The sequence below is a fragment of the Miniopterus natalensis genome, chromosome 12, assembly GCF_054644295.1.
Source record: "Miniopterus natalensis isolate mMinNat1 chromosome 12, mMinNat1.hap1, whole genome shotgun sequence".
Taxonomy (NCBI): domain Eukaryota; kingdom Metazoa; phylum Chordata; class Mammalia; order Chiroptera; family Miniopteridae; genus Miniopterus; species Miniopterus natalensis.
The window spans coordinates 22,704,669-22,721,104 of record NC_142092.1 but is presented as its reverse complement, the minus strand read 5'-3'; the positions used below and the strand labels follow the sequence as shown (position 1 = coordinate 22,721,104).

The 16,436-nt window shown below is 42.1% G+C and overlaps 1 pseudogene; it reads right to left on the bottom strand.

Moving 5' to 3' along the window:
- Window positions 1-12,252: 12,252 nt before the first annotated feature.
- LOC107538371 (ras-related C3 botulinum toxin substrate 1 pseudogene) lies at window positions 12,253-16,231 on the bottom strand (annotated as a pseudogene).
- Window positions 16,232-16,436: the final 205 nt, after the last annotated feature.

The following is a 16,436-nucleotide window of genomic DNA, read 5'->3' as shown; positions in this document are numbered from 1 at the left end:
TCAGCAATTCTAGTCTCATAGCCTCTTTTTGGCCTAGTATTTCCACTTCTGATTGGGCACTCTGGGTGTATATCAGGCAGTTCCTACACTCACCTAAAGAAGGAGATACAAACCTGTCCCTAAAACCTACACATATAGTACCATCTACATTGTAAAATCACTTTGACTCGGCTACAATGATTAGCTCTAAGTGTCTCTAAAGCAATGGTTCTCAGACTTGAGCATGCATCAAAATCACCTACAGAGGTTGCAAAAACAGATTGCTGGCCCTGACCCTCAGAGTTTCTGATTAGATAGGTCTGGGATGGGGCCTGCTTGTGCCATTGTTACTGCTGCTAATTCAAGAACCATGCCTTGAGAACCCCTGCTCTAAATCGTGGTAAGCAACTTGAGTCCCTGGGACACAAGCAGCCTACCTGCCAGATTTAGCCCAGCTAAGAGTTCAGGAGGAAAAACTAGAAAAGTGCTCGTGGGTTGCGATTTAGCACACAACATCTAGCATTGACATTCCATCCGAATGAAAATCTGTGACCGTTGGCTCCCTGACATTCTTCCGACAACAATCTAAGAGGTAAGAACATATCTTTATTTTCCATGTGACTCAATAAAATAATTTCATTTTCAATCATTTTTATTTTTGCCTTGTGGACCAATGTAAAAATAAAAAAAGGTGCTTCCTCACTGCTCCAAGGGAGCCTGACTCTGGCACAGACACTGGACTACCCGTAACAAAGCCTCATCTCCTAGCTCCTAGAGACCTGGAATTGTGGCCTCGAACAATTCACTTCAATGCTTTCAGCTTCTCTTGTGTTAGTGCATGTCAAATATAGAATGGGGGTTGGATTTAAGTATATAACTCTCCATATCTATAAGGCTGCAATACTGGGATCCTAATAGTTGAACTAAACAAAGCTCTCCTTGACTTGTAGTTATGACTGAGAGTGGGTGTGGTGACTGGAAGTAGCCAAGTAGATGACTTTACATGTCCCAAAATTACCAGGTATCTCAAGTGATTTCCCCAAAAATGTATATTAGCTAATGTGTTGGGCAGGAGGACTTTTAAAGTGAAATAATTTATGCTATTCTATCTACTTTATACTATCTATATACTGTCACCTCTTTCTGATGTTTCCAGCTGACTTGGAATTCCCCATTAGTTTCCCAACAGAAAGCTTTATCTGGAAACATTTAAATATTGAAAAAATAGGCAGCATGGCGATGGCCCTTAGGAGCAGCCTGGGAACCTCTGATCCTGCCCAGCAGTTGTGCCCGCGTCCAAGGCAGCACAGTATGATGTCCGTATGTCTGAGCCATTTCGTTGTCTCCTAAGTACTTTCACAATAACCCTGTGAGCTAGGCAGGGTTTATTTCTTACAGATGAGGAAACCAAGCTTCAGAGATGTTAAATGACTTGCCCAAATTCATTAATCAGTGGGAATAAATCACACATTAAGGGCCTTTCCTGAAAGGTATTTTTATAAAGGATATAACTAGACAATGTTTTTTAGAGAGATTAAGAAAGGCTTAAATACCCTAAATCTGCCTCAGTACAAAAAACATACCCCCGAAACCTGTGAGTTCCCCTACCACTCACTCCCTACCCCACTGGATTTTTTGTTATATTATCATCAGGCAATTCCAAGGCCTTTAGAGACATGGTCCCTTGGTGGAAAGGGTCTCACTGTTCATGCACAAGGGATCTATAAAAATCATAGATATCAAACTGTGAAGAACGTGAAATAAGTCCAGAGAAGACCCAACTGCAGATAAAAACTTTCAACCAAAAAAACCAAGGAGCAAACAAAAAACGCTACCCAAAGGCACTGAGGAGAGACCCATTGAAGGTAGACTGGGAAGGCGTTTGGGGTCTGGTGCCTGAGAGAAGTCCTCTGAGACTTTCTTTTCTCAGTGCCATCAGCCTGAGGATAGCCTGTGCCGTTTCATTGATTGGAAGAACCCAAGGCCAGAGTTAAGGGCAACCACAGCAGCTGGAGATTGAGAAGAGATACCCAGGCCAGGGGAGGGGGAGGGGGAGGAGGGCTTCACCGCCGTCTATGGGTATTAGCTCTCCCCACATCTCTGACTGACCCTGACACATGCACATGTGAGGCTGATTCAGATCAGTCCAGTGAACACTGATGGAGCGGAACTGAAACTTCAGCAGCCACTCAGCACAAGAGAAAAGGTGTTTGCTGTTGGTGTTCAGCCGAGTTAACTGATTAGATAATAATAATAATTCAATACTCTTCAGAAAACCTAAAAGAATCTAACTCAAACTCTGGCATATCTGATTCCAAAAATGATTTTCCTAGCCACTGCACTTTACTTCTTCACACTCTTTTTAAGTAATTTCTTTTCAAGCATTGTAGGTGGGAATGAGAAAATTAGCACATCTTTCTTGAAAAGTTTGGCAACAAGGATCAGGAGTTTTACTTTTTTATTGAATTTATTGGGGTGACATCGGTTAATAAAACCAGGCGGGTTTCAAGTGTACAATTCAACAAAACATCATAACTTTTGATCCAATAATTCTAGGATCCCCTCTAGCATCTCATCTTTAGAGATAAGCAAATAATGTGCAAAAATATATGTAAAAACTTTTTAGTTGTAGCACTGTTTTTAATTTTTTAAATTGCATATTAACTATCTAATAGGCAAAGATCCAAAAGTTTCGTAAAATGCTATGTTGGAAATAATTTTTACCAAAATAGTAACACTCATGTTTTTCTGAGTGGTGGAATTTAGAGTATTTTTTTACTTTCTTCTTCACGCATTCCTCTGTTGTTTACATTATTTTGCAACGAACTTGTATCGCTTTTAAAACTAGAAAAAATAATAATACAGTTTATTCTTATTAGTTATGTCCTATAAAGTTGCCACAAACACTGAATTAGCAAATAGGGGAAATAAAGGGTTAGTTTCCTGTGAGCTTCTGGTCACATTTTATAAAAATACATTTTTATTTAAATTTTTTTAGAGAGAGAGAAAGGGAGAGGGGGAGAGAGAGAGGGGAAAAACAAACATAGATCAGCTGCCTCCTGCACACCCTGCTACAGAGGATTGAGCCCACAAGCCCAGCATGTGCCCTGATCAGGAATCAAACCGGTGACCTCTCTCATTTTTACTTGGCTGGTTTGCAGACTGGATGGGTCATAAGAAGGTACATAGTTCTTCAGAGTATCCTGAGGATTCAGGTGGGGAGGATATCTGATTGTTGGATGAAAAAAGTAGCTCGATGGGGCTGGAGGAAGAATAGCTTGTGTTGGAAATGGCAACGGTGAGGGTGGAGGTGGAGTTCGAGTTGAGATGACTGCAGAAGATACAAGAGGAGAGAGAGACTCGTTAGCTGTTTTCTTTAATGCTCCATTCTGATCCTAAAGTATGCTGTGAAACTATAAAAACAATAGCTACTCATTTTCCCCCATGATTTAACCAAACTCTCCTAAAACAGCAGTTGGTCTTTTACTCTTACTCTCAATGCCAGTACTGCTAAGCACACACAGACACAAACACACAACCCTCACTATAGGGAGTTAACAGTCTTGCTTTCTAGATCTAAGAATGATTAAGAAAGAAGTTTCTCTTTCATAGGATTAAAGTTCCTCTTTCAATGACTAACAGAGAAGTTTCGATTTTACCACACCAGCCAGGGCCTGGTCACATTTTTTTGTCAACTGATCAATACATAGCCTTGTCTTCTGTGTGTTTCTATTTAAAGACATATTTTTAATGAACATGTATTGTCGGCTCATTAACACTGAATTCATAACAGCACTGTAACTCATGCCCAAACAAAGTTTATCTATACACGTATTTTTTTCTGTAAGGCCCATCAGAGCCTTCCTGCACTCAGAAACGAGACAGCATTTCCACACTGCGCTTGAGGGCCATTTCAGGCAGTAAACTCACCAACAAAAAGCACAGAAATGTGAAAAGCACTGCACTCAATAGGCTAAGAAAGGACACTGGTTACAGCGTAACAGTGGAACAAGAAGGCAGAGCATTGCCTGGTTTGACCTCAGCTGGGAACGTAAGCGACGGATGACTCAAATTTTCCACGACATCATACACTATGATTTAGATCATACAACATTAAAATTCTAAAATTGTAATTTTAGAATGTCAGAAAGTTAAAAACATGACTCTAATGCGAATGTATCATGAACACATGCTAAAAATCTATTTAATTCTCTAATAAGGGAACCAGCAGAATAGTGATGCTGGCTCCAAGGAGCACAGGAGAAACCTTGAAAGCCACAAGTATTGATTTGGGGGTGACAATAAATTTTAGCAAGTAGGTGAATTCAAAAGACCAAATCCATAAATAATGAGGATTGACTGTATAGCTATTTTCACCATTTGAAACTGTGAAACTGTAATACAAAAACTTCTTTTGAAATCACCTATGTAAATTTTGCCTCAGGTATTGGCCTCTGAGCTCTAGAAGACGGATGATTTCTCCTTCACCGCTAGACAGACACCCAATAGCTAGCTACGTGCCTGCAGTAAGTGCTCAATAAATGTCTTTTTCTCACTGTCACCCATTTCTCTGAATGACAAACTTCAAGGCCTACAAAGATTTATCTTCAATCCTGTAATGAAGCTCTGCAATTTGGAGATCACCAGGTGAAGGCATGAGTCACTGGAGGGGATGTCTGGCGTTGTTTTTAGCTACCCAGCATCTAAAACTCTGACTATTCAGAGAACTCCCATCTATAAGGCAAAATTTACCTCCAGCTTGAAAAGCTGAACATGCCAGGCTTGCTTCCTCCGACTCCCTTGTAGCTGGAATGCAAACTATGACCTAGGCCCCACCAATGAATTCAAAGCTTGTACACGAACCAGCAGGCTGCAGGCCATTTCCAGAAGCAGCTGTAGCAACAGTCCTCGTGATGGTGGTAGGTGTCCATCCAGCGGCACGGGCATTGGCCACCCCAGCTGCAGTGCCTGTCGCAATGGGACAGCCTGTGTCATGACAACGGGCATTGTTTCTGGTGGTGAAGTCTCTGAGTTGGTTCTCTGAGCCCTCTGGAAAACCTAGTGATTTGCCCTAATGCATGTAAGATTTCCTGAAATAGACGGACCAGCAGACACCAAAAGTTCTACTTATATGGGGACAAAGGAATTTCTATTTGGCTTAAGCAAAATAGGTTGGTTTAAGCAAAATAGGAAATTTATTAACCTCCATAAATTAAAACTCCAAGGGTGGAGCAAGCACTGTGCATGCTAGATACAGAGGCTTAAGCTAAGTATCAAGAACTCAGCCTTTAAAAACAGAAGAAAAAAGGAACTCAGGCTTGCTCTTTCCATGGCTCAGCTCTTTTTCGTGTTTCTGTTTTTTAAGTGTGTGTGTGTATGTGTGTATAATAACAATGTTTTCGGGCAAAGCCTGCTCTTTTATTGGAAAAATGGCTGCCAGCAGTTCCAGGACCACACTGTTTTCTCTCAGCAACCTCAGCGTAAAGAGTGATTCTCTACCAGTGGTTCTGGCGAAAGTCCTGGCTTTCACTCTAATTGGACCAAATGGAGTCACATACCTACCACGGAAGCGGCACAGTGACCAGAGGAATACAATATCCTAATTGGCTGCTCTGGGTCATGTGCTGAGCCCTGATTTTGGGGGTGGGGATGGGGGTGAGGGAGGGCGGCTCATGGAGTTTCCCTGGGAAAACCAGGTACTGCTACCAGAAGAAGACTTAATGGGCACAGGATAGGTAAATAATACATGCTATACACATGAATATAATCCATATGGATTTGCAATTGTGACCAAATATGTAGCCAATTAAGGAATCTTGTCAAAAGTCCCAATGATAAGATAAAAAATCTACTAGGCTTGCCTTACCATGAAAGGACCATCTTCCTTCTGAGTGCCTGGTAAGGTTCAAAACAGTAAGCTTTTAGCTATACACTACTCCCATGACCCTTCATGCCCGTGTGTAGTAGGCTTCTAAAACTAGCCAAAGCTTTGTGACTCTGCATTACTTTTACATTATTAGCAAAATGTTACCGAATGTGAAATCTAAAAGGAAACAAGTTCAACAATATATGTGGTTTTCTTTCCTTTCCTGTTGCTGGGCTGTGCATGTGCATGTGCACACAAATGTGCATGTTTATATTTTCTTTTAGTCTTTTGCTCCATGCATCAAAGCCTTGGAGACTCGCTCTCTTCCAAGAGGGTGCGAGGCCCCCCATCAGCTGTTCTACCTTCTCCTCTCCCGGGGAGCCGCTCCTCTGGGGGTTCTGGCTTCAGCAACTCGAGTGAAGCAGGAAAAGGCACAAAGTAATGTGTGAAGAGTCAACGCCTGCAGATTGAGTCTGTTTCTTGCTGCGACAGGCCCTCAGGAGAAATTGAAATAGGACACAGTTTTGAAGAATAAAGGGATTTATTGAAAAGCCGTCTCCTACACCAGGTTCTGAGGGCTTCTGGGGCTTAGGCTGCATGACACTGATGTCTGTCTCCACAGCACCCAGCAGTGTGAGGGGCTAACGGATGGCGGACCCTGACCCCAAGGTGTTCAAACCGAATGGCAACATAAAGCTGGTATATGAATAACCTAAATGTAACAGAGAGATGGAAACAAAAGGGCTCAGAGGGGGTTTCCAAGAAGGAAGCAATTTCATCCAGCTGAAAGGACAAGAAATCTTTACCAAGGAAGTAGCTTTAGGAGAAGAAGAGGGAGGGGCAGAGAGGGGGTCAGGAAATGCCAGGCAGGGAAACTATGAGAAAAGAAGACCCCCAAAAAGGGTGACTTTTTTTTCATTTTAATTACTGACACTAGAATTGGAGAGAACATTCTTTGTTTGGGAAAATACTTTGGTAAGCTACTAGAATTAAGGGTGAGAACTTCAAGTTCATGGGTGACTACATGGCCCAAACAAACACCGTGGTCCCCTACACTGTACTCGGTGACACAAGTGAAAGAATCTGACACACAGCCAAGGTGGGGGACCAGTGCCCTGAGCCATACACCCTCCCAATTACACTGGAATACACTAAGCATTTTGGAAAATGGCAAGGAGTTCAAAGGGACTGCAGTGCTGGGATTGCCTAGGTATGTCATGGAAGTCTGCCTAAAAATATAAGTCAGGTCCACATCATAGAGTGCAAAATGCTGTAATATAAAATTTGGAGTTTTTTCCTGATACTAATAGCCTCAGACCATGGCTCTTTCCAGTAATGTTCTCACTATCCACTCCTTTTTATTTAAAATGGAGATCTTATGTACACTTTACCCAGCTTCCCTCAATGGTAACATTTTACAAAACTATAGTATTAAATCACATCCAGGTATTGGCATTTGTACAATTCATTTCTCTTATTCTGATTTTTTGTTTTATTTGTGTGTGTGTGTTTTGTTCTATGCAAGGTTATCACATGTGTAGGTTTGTGGACAGTCCTGGCACTACAAGGATACCTCATGTTGCCATTTTATAACTACACCCACCTTCCCCCCATGCCACATTGCCCCAGCCCTCCCTCATCCCTAACCCCTGACAACCGTTCATCTGTCTTCCATTTCTAAAATCTTCTCATTTCAAAAATGTTATATAAGTGAGATTATACAGTATGTAATTTTAGAGGATTGATTTTTTTCATTCAACATAAGGATTGATTTTTTCCCCTCATGATTCAACCAAGTTATGGCATGTGTCAATCCATTGTTCTGTTGTTGTTAAATAGTATTCCAGGGAATATGTGCAACACGGTTTGTTTAGCCACTCATCTGTTGAAGGATATCTGGGTTGTGTCCAGTTCTGGTAGTCACAGATAAAGCTACTCTGAACATTTGTATACAGGTTTTGTATAAACATAGTTTATCATTTATCTGGGTCAAATGCCCAAGGGTGCAATGGCTGAGTCCTGTGGTAATTGGATGTTTAGTTTTATAAGAAATTATATCTGTGTCACTTTATATTTCCACTTTATAGGTCCTCCACACCCTCACCAGCATTGGAATGACATTTTTTATTTTAGCCATTCTGACAGGTATACAGTCATAACTCATTGCAATTTTTATTTGCATTCTGCTGATGGCTAATGATGTTGAACATCTTTTCATGGGCTTATTTGCCCCATATATTTCCTATTTGGTGAAACATCCAATCATGCCTTTCCCCATTTTCTAATTGAGTTGTTTGTATCTTTACTTTTGGGCTCTGAGGACGTTCTAGATACGTGTCCTTTGTTGGATATGAGGTTTGCATACAATATTTCCTATTCTATGGCTTGTCTCTTTATTCTCTTCTCATGAACTTACACAGAACATTAATTTTTTTAAATATGTCTTTATTGATTTCAGAAAGAGAAAGGGGGAGGGAAAGAGACAGAAACATCAATGATGAGAGAGTCATTCATCGGCTGCCTCCTGCACACCCTCTACTGGTGATCAAGTCTGCAACCCGGCATGTGCCCTGACCAGGAATCAAACTGCGATTTCCTGGATCCTAGGTGGATGCTCAACCGCTGTGCCATGCTGGCCGGGCAGAACATGAATTTTGATGAGTTCAAATTGATCAATGTTCCTATCATGGATCATCTAGGAAAACTTTTCCTAGCCCTGGATCTTGAAGACTTTTTTCCCCCAAAGAGTTTTGTAGTTTAAAGTCTTACTGAACATCACATTTACCTAATCAGAGAACAATAATTCATTTAAGAGAATGGGGGTGGAGAGAGCAAATGCTTATTAAGTACATATTGCATACAACCAAAAAATAATTTTTATGTGTTATGTCATGTAATTTTATCTTCCTTTGGAGAGTTTGCTCAATCACCACAGTCAAGGATATCTGCTGTTAATTTAATTGATAAAAGATTTATTAAATAGCAAGGTCAATTCATCTGTGGGTGGTAGGATTTAAAAGAATTTTCATTTTCTTCTTTATTTTCAGTTAGCTATTAGGAAGAATGTCACTGCTCCACCTGGGAGCCCACTGTGACTTGTGACAAACTTCCACGTTGGCCTGGTTGCCTTATCTTTACACTGAAATCCTTTATGCTACCGTTTCTATGGCTCCAACTCAAACTACATTAAAATGATTCATAGGCCGTATCCATACCCCAAGCACACGTTTAGGGGAGAGTCCACTGGGCCTTCTCCCTTCCTCTTCTGCCTCTTAGATTTTACAAAGGCCTTTAGGTGAAGGACTGAGCTTCACTCCTTCACCTGCCACCATACCTGCCACATTAGCTACTACACCTGGCCAGATGTGTGTGTAAAAATGATAGCTGCTTCTACTGGGATTCTTGCAGGAGGCTTAGGTCTTCTCCATGCAGACAAAATGTACTGCCTTGCCATTTATAATGAGCACTGAGCCCTTTGTTCAGGCAGGGTGACTGAATCTGAATCAGCAGCCAAACTCCTACTCCTTTAGGGTGGTGATTGTACGAATTTTTTCTTTTTTTCAAGAGATTGCTCAGAGCAATGCTTCTTCTGCAATCACTACAAACTCTACCCACAAGGCTATGTGGAAATCAGAACAGCAAAATGAAGGAGGAATGTGTAAATGTATGTAGTGCGTGTATGGCATTCATGTTTCCTGGCTACGATTTTGCAAATATGTTGGTATTTTGTGAGTGTATTGGTCAGAGGGATGATCAAAATACTTAATTGGAGCTAATCTTCTGGTCATACCTTGTTCATTTCAAACCTTACTTAGGAATATAAATTGGAGTGGCAGTAAACATTACAAATAATGTTCAGGGATTATTTTTTCTAAAGCCAGGTTGGTTTTTTCCTGATATATTAAGGGATGATTCCTCTAGATGTACGAATACACAATGTGTTCCTTTCTATGCTACCCTTGGGTAGTTTTTGTCATTTCTGGCCCAGGGAGTCTCTACTTTTGTTCCTAACATGTTCTTAGAAATGTGTTTCTAAGTTGAGTGCTTGAAAGTCAAGTACCAGGCTCACATGTTATAAAGAGCATTACATTCCCAGAGACCTAAAAAATATGAAGTTGATGTAGGGGCTTCTTTCCTTGGAAACAGGCAACTGGGCATGAGGTAGAGGCTTCAGGGGCACTTATGAGGGTGGGAAAGGCAGGACGCTGAAGTGGAGACATTGGCTCAGCCAAATGATGCTGGATGGACTTCCCAGAGCATGGCAAGGTTGGGGAGAGGAAGCTCAGGGCTCCAGATATCAAGCACTGTAGGGCCTGTGGTTCTTCAGGCAAAAGGTAGGGATGGGAATGTGATCATGACAAAACCTGGAGGGGGGGTTTTCTATGTTGACATCATAAGTGAAGGCAAGAAAGTTTCTCCAACACCTGCCTAAGACTGACACTCCACAGTGACAGTAACTTCTAGACGATTTTACGTAATAGTTTGAAATCATTGGCCAGCTGAAGTAGGAAGACTAAATCCAGGCAGATGCTTTAGCAGTGTGAGAGAATTAAAGTCAAAGATACCCAAAGGCTGCTGTCTTACTAGTCTGTTCAGGCTGCTATAACAAAATACCGTGAACAGGTGGCTTATAAACAACAGAAGTTTATTTCCCGCAGTTATAGAGGCTGGAAGTCTGAGATCAGGGTGCCAGCACAGTTAGGTGAGGGCCTTCTTTAGGGTTGCAAATTTCTCTTCACTAAGAGCACTAATCCCATTGTGAGGGCTCCACCTTTATGACTTAAGCACCTCCCAAAGGGTACCTTCAAATACCATCACATTGGGCAATAGGATTTCAACATACGAATGTGGAGGTGACACTAACATTCAGACCATAGCAGCTGCCTAGGGTTCTTCACATAATAACTGTTTTAATGTCCTTGCTTATTAAAATCATATATGTAATTTCTGGCTCTGTTTTTATTAATTGATTTTTTTTCTTCTCATTTTTTCCCAGTTCTTTGTATGCCTGATAATTTTCGTTGAATGCCAGATGCTGTGTATTTAATCTTGAGCGCTATATACTTTAGTACTCCTATAAATATTGTTGAACTTTGTCCAGGGACACAATTATGTTATTTGGAAACGTTGGTATGCTATGGTCTTTCTTTTAAATTTTGTTCAGCAGGACCAGAGCAGCATTTAGTGAAGGGCAAATTTTGCCCCACTTCTGAGGCAATTCCCTCCTGAGTACCCTGCTTGATGTCCTATGAGTTATGAGATCTTCTGCTCTGCCTGGTGTAACATGAACTATTACCACGACCGTGTGATCGCCCAGAATGTTCCTTCTAATTACTAATGTGCTAATGATTAATTAGCTGAGGACTGGAGGTTCTTCTGCAGATGTCCAGATTTCTCTCTTTCTGTAAGTCTCTCCTCGCCAGTACTCTGTCCCATAAGCCCTAGTTACCTTGGCCTCCCTATGCTTTAGCCTGTCTCCTCAATTCAGGGAGACCATTGGGCTTCATCTCATTTCCCTCACCCTGTTGCAGCCTGGAAGCTCTTTCCTGGTAGTAAGCTTGGGCAGTTACAGGGCTTGGTTTGTTTCCTGGCTCTTAGGGACCACTATCTTGCACTGCTTGCTGGACAATGTCTGAAGACCATTGGTTTCATACACAGTTGTTACACACACTACTTTTTAGTCATTTCAGGTAGATGGATAAATCTGAGACCTGTTACTCTGTCTTGTAGAGAAGCAAAAGTCACTTATATTTTTGAAGTTGGCATATATAATGAAACTTCCATCTGAGCTGCCACGTTTGTGTGTTTTTGTGTTTGTTGATGAATATGTGTGACAAGGGAAAGGGGTGAGGAAGGTCACTAACTGTGGGTTAGGGGTTTGGGGTGGTGGTGGGAGCTGACTGGTTGGAGGTGATGTAAGGGTCATAAATTATTTCTTCAGGTCTGAGGACAGTTCTGAAATCTGTTCCAGTGTCCCTCTGTCTGATTTCATGGGAAAGTAGCCAGAGGGTGGTTCCACCCTAGGGCTCAGGAGCTGAAATATACTTCTGTAGATGTTATCTTTAGCCTACCAGAGGTCCCAACTGCGTGACCATTAGTCAGGTCCAGGCTACTGACTTTGTTGCCTCAAGGAGTTGCTGATAATCCAGGGGAAAGGCCAGATCTCTAAGGGAAGGAGAGAGAGAGATGATTGCTAGAGCTAGGATTTAAAACTCAATTTAATCTGCCCTAGCTGGTTTGTCTCAGTAGTTAGAGCATTGGCCCCCAGACTGAAGGGTCCCAGGCTCGATACCAGCCAAGGGCATGTACCTCGGTTGCAGGCTAATCCCCAGCACATGCAGGAGGCAACCAGTGTGTGTGTGTGTGTGTGTGTGTGTGTGTCTCCCTTCTACTCTCTCTGAAAAAGCAATGGAAAAAATATCCTCAGGTGAGGATTAAAAAAAAATAAAGCTCAATTTAATTAAGTCATAAGGATCCTTGGTTTTATACAAAGGTTCCAAGGGAGACAGGGCAAGGAAGGAGGGGATCAGACATTTACAACAGCAGGCCTTCTCTCTTTCTCTTTTTGACAGGAGGTGGGAGAGAACTGCTGGAAAAGCTTGATCAAACACCATCTAGAGGCCTTGCTGTGTGAGAGCCTAGCACTCCAGTTATTTTACAGCACAGACCTCAGCCATGGCTAAACCTTGAGGACAGGTGATGGCAGTCAGCCTCTTCTCCTTCAGTTTCTCAGTCATGTCTGTCATCACTAAGATCAAGTTCACTTCCCACTAGGATGATAGGAGCGTTGGGACAATGGTGTTGCACTTCAGGTACCACTTTGCATGCACATTTTCAAAAGATTCAGGACTTGCAAAAGAAAAGCAAACTAAGAACATATCTGTTTGCAGATAGGATGGGGGTGTAATCTGTCACCATCTTTGAAGGGGTTTAGAACACACCTCCCCAAGATGTGCCACTTTGGCATGTGAATTATTTTGACCTAAAGGCAATTCAGATCCTGGGGGCTCACAAGAAACTTTTACCTCTCCCTTAAAGAATTTAAATTTTAGGCCTTACCCAAAATAAGAGTGATTACCAGAGAAAACTTTTCTTTTTACTTTGTTTTTAAATAAAATATGTTTTTATTTATTTCAGAGAGAGGAAAGGAGAGGGAGAGATAGAAACATCCATTGGCTGCCTCCTACATGGCCCCCACTGAGGATCCAGCCCACAATCCAGGTACGTGCCCTGACCGGGAATCGAACCGTGAGCTACTGGTGCACTGGACAACACCCAGCCAACGGAGCCACACCAGCTTTTTATCACCTTAAATAGGGCAGCTCAAGCACCTAATTACTGAACATCTGCTCCTCTTTTCTCTTACAGTGACCCTCCTTCCCTCGGAAGCCTCAGGCACCTTACCTCATCCTTAGCTCAGAATGCCTTAAATACATCATTTGAACTTTCTGTTTCTAATCTTTCATGTATGTAGGGCCTCTGACTCTCCTGTGTGGGTAAAAAAGGGCCTCAAGCTTGTAATAAATCTAACCTAAAGTAACCTCACAGGGTGATCTGATAATAAATTCCTAACTGGGCCTGTCACGGTGAATAGTCTTGCCCCAGGCCCATAAAAAGATTTATCTTTTCCTTAAGCAAGTCCTAACTACTGTTCTTGAGCATCTAGGTTAACACACCTTTGAAATGCCAGAATAATTCTCTTTTTTGAGATCCCCTCGGAGGCATAACCACCCTCAAGGGAACACATAATCTTGCTAATTCTCCTGTACCTTGTTTTCTCCCACCTTCACCTCTTCTTCTTCACATTCCCTCCTTACTTCCAAATGTATAAAAGAAGCTGCTAAGCTGTCATTCTCTGGAGCGGTTGAGATCTTGCTTCCCAGAATATGATCACTTTGGCTCAAATAAACTCTTAAAAAAATTCTCTACAGGTTTGAAGTTTTCACAGACAGATGTGGGGGGGGGGGGTGGTGGTTCCCATACATACATAATAATTAAATTTGCTTTTTTCTCTTGTTAATCTGTCTCATTGAGACAGGCCAGTAAGAAAAGACAAGCAGAATAGGAAAACTGTGACAAATAGTTAAAGAGCAATTTTCAGCCACCTAGTAAATCCTATCTTCCCTAAACCAGGGACACTTAAGAGTAAATGGTTTGCACTTCTCCCCAACCACAGAGTAAATATCTTAAATCACCTACTCAGGGAGACAGGTAGCAGAAATCCATTTAGTGCCATTTGCCAACCACACCAAGGATAGATGAAAGTAAGAGAATAAATCTCATTTTGGTTACTCAACATAAAGCTGATGAATATTTTATTGAGAGCCTCCCCTAAAACCTCCCCTAAACATCCAGCCTTTAAAAATCCTCAAAAAGAAGGTCCAGTCTGGCCGGCATGCCTTAGTGGTTGAGCGTCGACCCATGAACCAGGAGGCCATAGATCCATTCCCAGTCAAGGCACAAGCAGGGGTTTTGAGCTCCATCTTCCAGTAGGGGACATGCAGGAAGCAGCCGATCAATGATTCTCTCTCATCATTGATGTATCTTTCTCTCTCTTTCCCTCTCCCTTCCTCTCTCTGAAATCAAGAGAAACATATTTTAAAATTTTAAAAATAAGGCAAGGCCCACCAAAAAAAAGGAAGGTCCAGAGTGTACTCACCTTCGCCCTCCTCCTTCTGCCCCCACAGGGCTGCATCTCCTAAACTCTAAGGGACCTCACAAGTCTTGCAACCAGGGCAGCAATGGGCAGCAGCAGTTCATCCTGGGCAAACCCCCTGAACCTGTCTACAAGGCCCCCTTTTCTTTGACTTCTGAGAGAGCCAAAGCAGAGCAGCCTAGGTTCATTTTCCCAGCCCTTCCTTTGTTTCACTGTCCCCAGATTTAATAAGCTTCCTCTAAAAGTTACCTGGACTTGTGTTGTGAAACTTTTCCTGCACAAAGTCAAGAACCCACACACTGCTGGCTGGCCCTAGGCAGACCCACTCAGGGCAGGTCTCTTTTCTGGTAACATCACTATATTTGATTATTAGACTAGCTGAAAGGAACTAGAAGGAAAAAAGAAAGTCTTCCCCCTGACATCTTCTTGTCCAGCTGTATCCATAAGCCCAGATTCACTGGTTTTCGTTCTACCATAACATTGGAAGAATAGTTGTCAAAGAAAGTGGGGATTTCTTCTTCAGAAAATGCATTGGTTTGTGTCACTAAGAAGGCAAGTTTTACCTACAGCTCCGTCTCCCACCCCCACATACTTAATGGCCTGAATCTGGGTCTCCGAGGGGGAGGGGGTGCTGGGTTCTAGGAAGCCCTGCAGGACCTCATCCTCCACAGACCAGAAGCCAAAGCCCAGCAGTGGCCACCACCCAAACCTCCAGGTTTTTAATTTCTACATTCTGTGCCCCACACTCAATGGCTTCCTTCCCTGAGTATGAATGTGCAGATCTCATGCTCTTTCCTCTGCCTCCCTTTGATACATCATATGTGTTACATCTCTCTACTGCAACTCCATATGGCAGTTTCATGGTGTTATTCTTAAATCCCCACGTGGGCTGCAAGGCAGAGAGGAAAGTGCATGGGTTCTGGAATCAGATGGCCTTGGGTTCTAATCCTCTCTCTCTTGCCACTTGCTAGTGTTGAGACATTAAGCAATAACAATAATTGTTAACATTTATTGAGTTCTTAGTATGTTCCAGTGATGCTAAAAGCTTAATATGTATTAACTCATTTAATCTTCAAGAAAGGAGATAAAAATAATTGATGTTCTGGTTTTGTGGAATAAGGAATTAAGAGAATCTGTTTTCTTAGGTGTACAGTGATGATAGTCACATTTAATTTACCAGGTGATCATGAAATGACAGAGACAGTACCTAGCATTATGCCTAGGGCATAGGAATACCTGCCACCATTCGTCTGCTCCCCTTTGCCTTTCCTCCCTGAGCACAAAGGCCACATCTCTACTGCTTCTTTTCCCTCAGAGTCGCAGGCAGTGATGAGCATGTAGCAGGGACATGAAAATATTATCAGTGGTAAATTTGATAGATTGAAACTCTCCTCTAATTTCAGCTTAACTTTTTATTTTTTCACTTAACTTTATTGTGGAAAGTATTACAGATGTCCCCCTTTCCCCCCATTGATCCCTTCCACCATGCACCTCACCCCCAAGCCTACCTCACTATTGTCTGTGTCCATGGGTTGTGCATATATGCATATAAATTCTTTGGTTAATCTCTCAGCTTAACTTCTTTTTCACCAAAGATACCAAACATACAGATGCTGACCTTCGTCATTTTCTCTGATTGCTATGCGGCAGTCACAGCTGGTGAAGCAGCTAAATTTCATTGGTAACAAGAGCTCCTTGATGTGCTCCACTGTTGAAAGGTTAAGGTCCATTGTGCACGGGCAGGCTAAATAGACATCTCAGATGGTGAATCAAGAAAAATTGAATTTACTTAATGAAAAGGGGATGGGGGTGGGGATATCCAAAGGGAAGGGCTACACAGCACTGAGTTAAAGGGTATTGAGTCCATGAAGGCAGCAAAAATATACTTGGGACAGTGAAACAAGGAAGGTGCATGGAAGAAGTAACAGGAGAGCC